This window comes from Elaeis guineensis, chromosome 15 (assembly GCF_000442705.2).
Source record: "Elaeis guineensis isolate ETL-2024a chromosome 15, EG11, whole genome shotgun sequence".
NCBI lineage: Eukaryota > Viridiplantae > Streptophyta > Magnoliopsida > Arecales > Arecaceae > Elaeis > Elaeis guineensis.
In genome coordinates this window covers 39,360,892-39,367,563 of record NC_026007.2, presented here as the reverse complement: position 1 = coordinate 39,367,563, position 6,672 = coordinate 39,360,892, and positions in this window count along the sequence as shown.

The following is a 6,672-nucleotide window of genomic DNA, read 5'->3' as shown; positions in this document are numbered from 1 at the left end:
CAATTAGCTTTAGTACAAGTAGGAGTTGTTAGAAAATATGTTTCAAAGTCAATCGTCAGCCTGTTGATGATTGTGCTAGTTGATGTAATTATATATGAATTAATTAATAAAATATTTATTTGATAATTTTTATCATAAGCTTGTACATCTTCTATATCAAACGTCTGTGTTATAATAAAAGTCTTTAGGACTATTTTAAATCGATAAAAAAAGATTTATCATTTAGTCCTTAAATGAGTTCGCGATCAAATGATATGCTATTACTAAGACGATAGACATATCAAGTGTAGATCATTGTGTGCCATATATCATTGGTCATTCTCTTAAATAAAGAGCATGGAGACGCTGATATGGCATACAGATAAAATGTAGGAGTATATTTCACTGAACGTGATCAATTTCAGAGCACTCTACTGTCAAGAGTTACTCCGAAGGGATATGGGTATAAGTGTCCCTCCAACCTGAGATCACCATGGTGACTTACAAGCAACTCACTGTGCTTTGGTGCCGGACTATCTGAATTTTTAATTCAGGATCGAAAGATTTCTGGGTATAGTCAAGTACTTGTGAAGTCGGTACGTGAGTCAAAATAGAATGGACCACTCTAAGAGATTGGAGAGAATGCTTTGTGTTTCAATTTAGTAAGACCTTAACCAGGGCAATCTTTGTGAGGAGTCACAGGATTTATTAGATTGAGACACATAATGGATATACTTTTAAGAGTTGACAGTTTAAACTCTAAATTATCCGAGCATCAAGGGTCAAAGGGATGAATTATATGATAACTATATCCAAATAGGTTCTTAAGTATTGCTTTGCATACATTTGGCCTATCCGAACGTCGGACACTATTGCTAGATGGTTACTCTGATTGGTACAGAAATCAGTTCCTGTACTACTGACTTAAGTTCGAATATATGAGGTCACACACATTAGAAGTTTCTCTTCGATCACATGGCTAATCTGAATAGTCCCAGTAGATGGGGACTCTGCTGGAGAGTCCCACTGGATGGAAACTCTAGAAAAGAGTCCTACTAGACTTGGACTCTATCATTAATGAAGGATTAATTAGTAATTAGATCTCTAATTAGCTTAATTTGATTGAGCATTAAAGTCTAGATCAAGTTTGATTGAATTGGATTTAATCAGGTCAAGTCTGATTAGGTTATGAGATGACCTAATCGATAAGGAAGAAATGATCCTGATTTGATCGAATCTATAGCTCAATTAATTTATTAATTTGATCAAATTTAATTAAGATTGTAGGAGCCTAATTATATTAGGTTCATCATATTTTATTTGGGTCTAATTGGATTGGATTTGAAAGAAATCTAATTGGTTAAATCCTAGAGTCCCAAATAAGTGGGACTCTCTCCCTTGCGCCATCCAAATTGTCTCACACCTTTTCTCACCATACAAAATTAGTTTGTATATGAGAAAATTAAAAAATTATCCTTTTTTTGTCACCCATTAAGAATAGAAATTGGTTGGTTTTGATTTGAATTCAAAATAGTTTAAATTTCAACTTAAAATCTTATCTATATCCTTCTACACGTTGGCTGTTTTTGAAGGTGCTCATTGTGTGCGAGAAAAGAAAGTCTTTTTGATGGTTTTTTATGTTTAATTTTCTCTAACAAGTCTCTCTTTAAGTTAAATAGGGGTGAGAAAAAGTTAGAGTCAAATTGAAATTCAAAATAATTTGAATTGCAACAAACTCCAGCCCTTATCCTGTCTTATTTGGTTTGTGCGATAATCATAAAAAGGTCACAATTTTGTGTACCAAACTAAGAGAACTTTTCACTGTGAGATATCAGAGAGAAAGAGGATCGAAAATGCTTCTTTGGGGCATAAGGTTTGGGTGGGTTTCCTTCTTCCTTGGCGTGAACAAAAGAGGAGACCGATCTCCTCTTGGGTGAGTGACCTAGAACTGTTCTAGGATTTTGGGTGAAAAAAAAACCAAATATAAGAGAGTCTTCATCGAATTTTTCTCTACTATCCAGCATCCCCTCTGATCCATCTTCAATATCAAAAAAGTTTGAGATGATCAAAAGAAGAGATCAAATTAGATCTGCCATCAAAATCTGACTGTGAGGGCTAGCACTCCCGTGGAGGGCTGATTAATTCGAAGACTTCGTGTGGACCATCCGTAGAGGCCAGATGCTTGTGCGACTATGAGCAATCAGAGAAAATTTTTAGATCTATATTCTTAATTATGAAGATCGACTATCCACACTCAGGTATTGGGTTTGGAACCCTAGAAGTGATAGATTAGATCTATCACTAATTGTTGTTCTTGTTCAAACGCTTGTAATATTAGATTCAAATTTTTATACATATAAATTTATATTATAAATCTATTTGTAGGAGTTTTAAGATTAGATCTTATACATGTATTTATAGATTAAATAATTTAATCTAATATTCTTCTACTGAAAATTTTGAAACACATGCATGAAACTCCTGTGCGATCCTTCATATATATCCTAGAATTATTACAATGTGTCTGCCATATTGATTTCTAGGGCATACATCTAACACTATTATCTGGTTCTTGCATTCTGCTACTCCATTTTGCTCCGATATATGACATACTGTAAGTTGCCTCTTGATGCCTTTCTCCTTACAAAAATTAGTAAATGATGTAGAGATGAATTCGCCCCCCCCCCCAGATCTATTCTTAGAGTCTTTATTTGATGACCACTCTGTCTTTTGACATCGGCTTTGAATTAGAGAAAAATGGAGAAGGCTTCTAACTTTTGCTTAAGAAAATAAATCCATATCATCCTGGTATAATCATCAACAAAGAGAAGAAAATATCTTTTGTGATTAAAAGAAGGAGTCCTTGTGGGATCATATATATCTGCATGCACAAGCTCAAGAGGAGCTCGTGCTCTCCATGCTGTCTTTGGGAAAGGAAGCTGATGTAATTTACCATAGATGCAACCTTCACAAATTTGCACTCTTTTATCAATTGGTGGAAGCCCAAAAACCATATCTTTTTTTTTAACAAGTTGAGCCCTTTGTAATTTAAATGACCATATCTCAAGTGCCATAAATATGACTGATGAATCTTTTCACCTTTTAAAGCATGATTTTGCTTGATTGGCATGTTAAGAGCAAAGACTTTATTTGGGGTCATCTTAATTTTTGTCACAAGAGTATTCTTATCTTTATCCAGAATTTTGCATTCACCATTATCAAATATTACTATATATCTATTTTGCAATAATTGTCTAACACTTTTTTAAATTTTGAGTTAATCCAGGCACACATAAAACATCAAGGATAAGTTTCTTCGTACCTCTTTTTGTGTAGACTGCTATGACCCCTTTGCCTTCAACTTGCTGTAATTTGTCATCTCCAAGCTTGATTTAAAAGGAAGTCTTTTGATTGAGCTGGACAAAAAGACTTCCAATTTTCTATCATATGATTGCTACATCCACTATCCAAATATCAAATATTTTATCATTCTTCTTACAAATTCATGCATGAATAAAATAGTTGTTCACTATCATTTTTTTTTGAAAAGTTTGCCTCATTCTTTTCCTTTTTATCTTTGAACTAACAATCTCTTTCAGAATAATTTAGAATTTTGCATCTTTTGCATCTATAATGATAAGATTTAGATTCATGTCCAAATTTTTTACAAACAAAGCATTGGAAATTAGTATTACCATTTCTTTGATTTAATTGGACCCATCTACGTTTTTCTTTATCTCGAACTTCCATAGAAGACTGCTTCCATTTGTCTTGATCTTTTCTTTGATATATGCTTCTTTTTTTTTTCCTTCTTTCTCCACACTTGAAGGTTTCTTTTTTCCAACAATAGGTTTGGATTGAAATGCTTGCTCGAATGGTTAAATTGAAAACCTGCTCATTCTTTGTTCATGTGCCTCAAGTGACCCCATTAGTTCATGCAAGGTAAGAATAGATAAATCCTTTGATTCTTTAATTGCATCAATAATATGATCAAATTTAGTGGTCAAGCTTCTTAAAATTTTCTCAATAATCTTCTTATCTTGAATAGTATCACCATAGCTTCTAATTTGATTAATAATTCCAACAACTCTAGAGAAGAAATCCTTGATTGTTTCATGATCTTTCATTGCTAAATTATCAAAATCTCTCCATAAATATTGAAGCTTAATAGAGACAACTTTGTCGGAGCCTTGAAACTCATTTTTCAGAATTTTTCATGTATCTTTACATTTATTTGCACTCATAATTCTAGAAAAGATAGTTTTGCTTACGCCTCTTGTTAAATAAGAAATAAAGCCCTTGCATCTCTTCTTTTGTTCTCTTTGTACTTCCTTTGTTTTGCTTGAGTCCATGCTGCAAATGCTTCTTGATTTGGTGGTTCTTCATAGCCATCTTCAATTAAGTCCCATAAATCTTGTGAGATGAAGAGAGTCCATATTTAAATGCTCCAAAAATCATAACTCTCACAGTCGAAGACTAGCACTAGGCTTTGCATGTAGTTAAAGGTAGTGTTGTTTGTACTTGCATTAGAACTTGTTGCCATAGTGGAGTTATATAACTCTTTGATCTTCACAACACATTAACTACAAGAGTTATATGACTCTTGAACTTGCAAATCTTAATGATAGAGTTAATTACAAATTAAGTTTTAACAATGTTTTTGTGCATGCACAATTTGTCCGTATACCAGCTGGTTAGCCACAAGTGTATGTGACTTATCCAATTTGGTATTGGAATAAGTATATTTTCGCATTAGTTTCAAAAGCTCTCTCTCTCTCTCTTTCTCTCTCTCTCTCTCTCTCTCTCATATACACACATGTACAATTTTGATAATTGCGAACCATATGACATGAATTGCATGCAAAGCTGCATCCAATAGATGGAGAACGTTTCGGGCATATCCAAGGGAGAAAAGAAAAGGCAGCCATCAATCCGATTTCTAAAAATTGCTATATTCCAGCATCAATCCGATTTCTAAAAATTGCTATATTCCATATTTAGGGGAAATGCCCATTGTTGCATCAAAACAAAAGGCCGAGTTATCACTGGACTCGGAAGGATAAATTGAATGAGCTCTTTTCCTAAATAATATAAAAAAAAAATTATTTACATAAGTAATACAAAATTTAACTTTTTTACCAAAATAATGCAAAAGGAAAAAAAGCCATTTTGAATGGTGTTTTCTCCCTACCACGTCACCCAATTTTTTTCCACCTTGGCATCGTCCGGAAAAAAAAATGCCATTTTGAATGGCATTTTTAAAAACGCCATTCAAAATGGCGTTTCTTATTTTTTCTCCCCAAAAAAAAGAAAAAAATCAGAAAACAATGGGAAAAAAATAAATTTATAAATTTTAAATTAATAAAAAAATTTTAATTTTAATTTTGAATAAAATTCAAAATATAAAAATTGGAATATATAATTCAAATAAAAAAGATAATTTTAGATGATTTTTTTTTCAAATTAATATTTTTAAAAAAAATATCTAAAAAATCTTAAAAAATTAAAAAATTAAAAATATAATAGAAAAAGAAAAAAAGAGAAAGAAATATGAAAGAAATAAAAATTATAAATTTGAATTTTAAAAAATTAAAATTTTAAATTTAATTCAAAAACATCATTTCAAATTCTTGCCAAAAATATTCAAAAAAATAAAAAAATAAAAAGTGTCATTAAAAAATCAAAATTTTAAAAAAATCAAAAAAAATAAGAATTATAATTTAAAATTTAAAAGAAATAAAATTTTTAAAATTAATTAAAATAAAAATATCATTTCAAATTACTTTCTCAAATTTAAATTAATTTATTTAAAAAATATTTGAAAGAAATAAAAAAAATAGCCTAAAAAAATTTCATAAAAATAGAAAGAAATGAAAAAAATAGAAAAATTATATAATTTTAAATTTGAATAAAAAAATTAAATTTTTAATTTGAATTAAATTTTGATAAAAAAAATAAATGCATAAAAAAGTGAAAAAATGAGAAAAAAATGTGAAAAAAAGAAATTTGTAAATTAAATTTTAAAAAAATAAGAATTTTAACTTTAATTCAAATAAAAAATATCATTTCAAATTACGTTATCCATTTCAAACTATTTTTTAAAAAATTATCTCAAGAAAAGAAAAAAATATTGTAAAAAAATAAAAAATACCCTAAAAAAAGAAAAAAAGGGAAAAAATAGAATTGAAAAAAAATAAAAATTATAATTCAAATTGAAAAACAAAATTTATAATTTTCAATTTTAAGAAATAAAAATTGTTATTATAATTGAAATAAAAAATAATATTTTAAATAACTAAATTAATTTAAATATAATTGTTTAAAAAATATTTTAAATAAAGAAAAAAATTATGTAAAAGAATGCCAAAAAGATAAAAATAGAAGAAAACTAAAATTATAATTTCAAATTATAAAAATTATAAATTAAATTTAAAAAAACTATCATAAAAGAAGTAAATAAAAGAGAGAAAATGGTAATAAAATAGAAATTATAATTATAAATTAAAAAAAAATTAACTTTAATTTAAATTAAAAATTATCATTCAAATTACTATCCTCATTAAAAAATTTAATAATTAAATTTATTTATTAAAAAATTATAAAAAAATAATTAAACAAATTAAAAAAATTAAAAAAATTAAAAAAAAGAGAAAAAAAAGAAAATGCCGAAGGGAATGGCATTTTCTCCTCCCC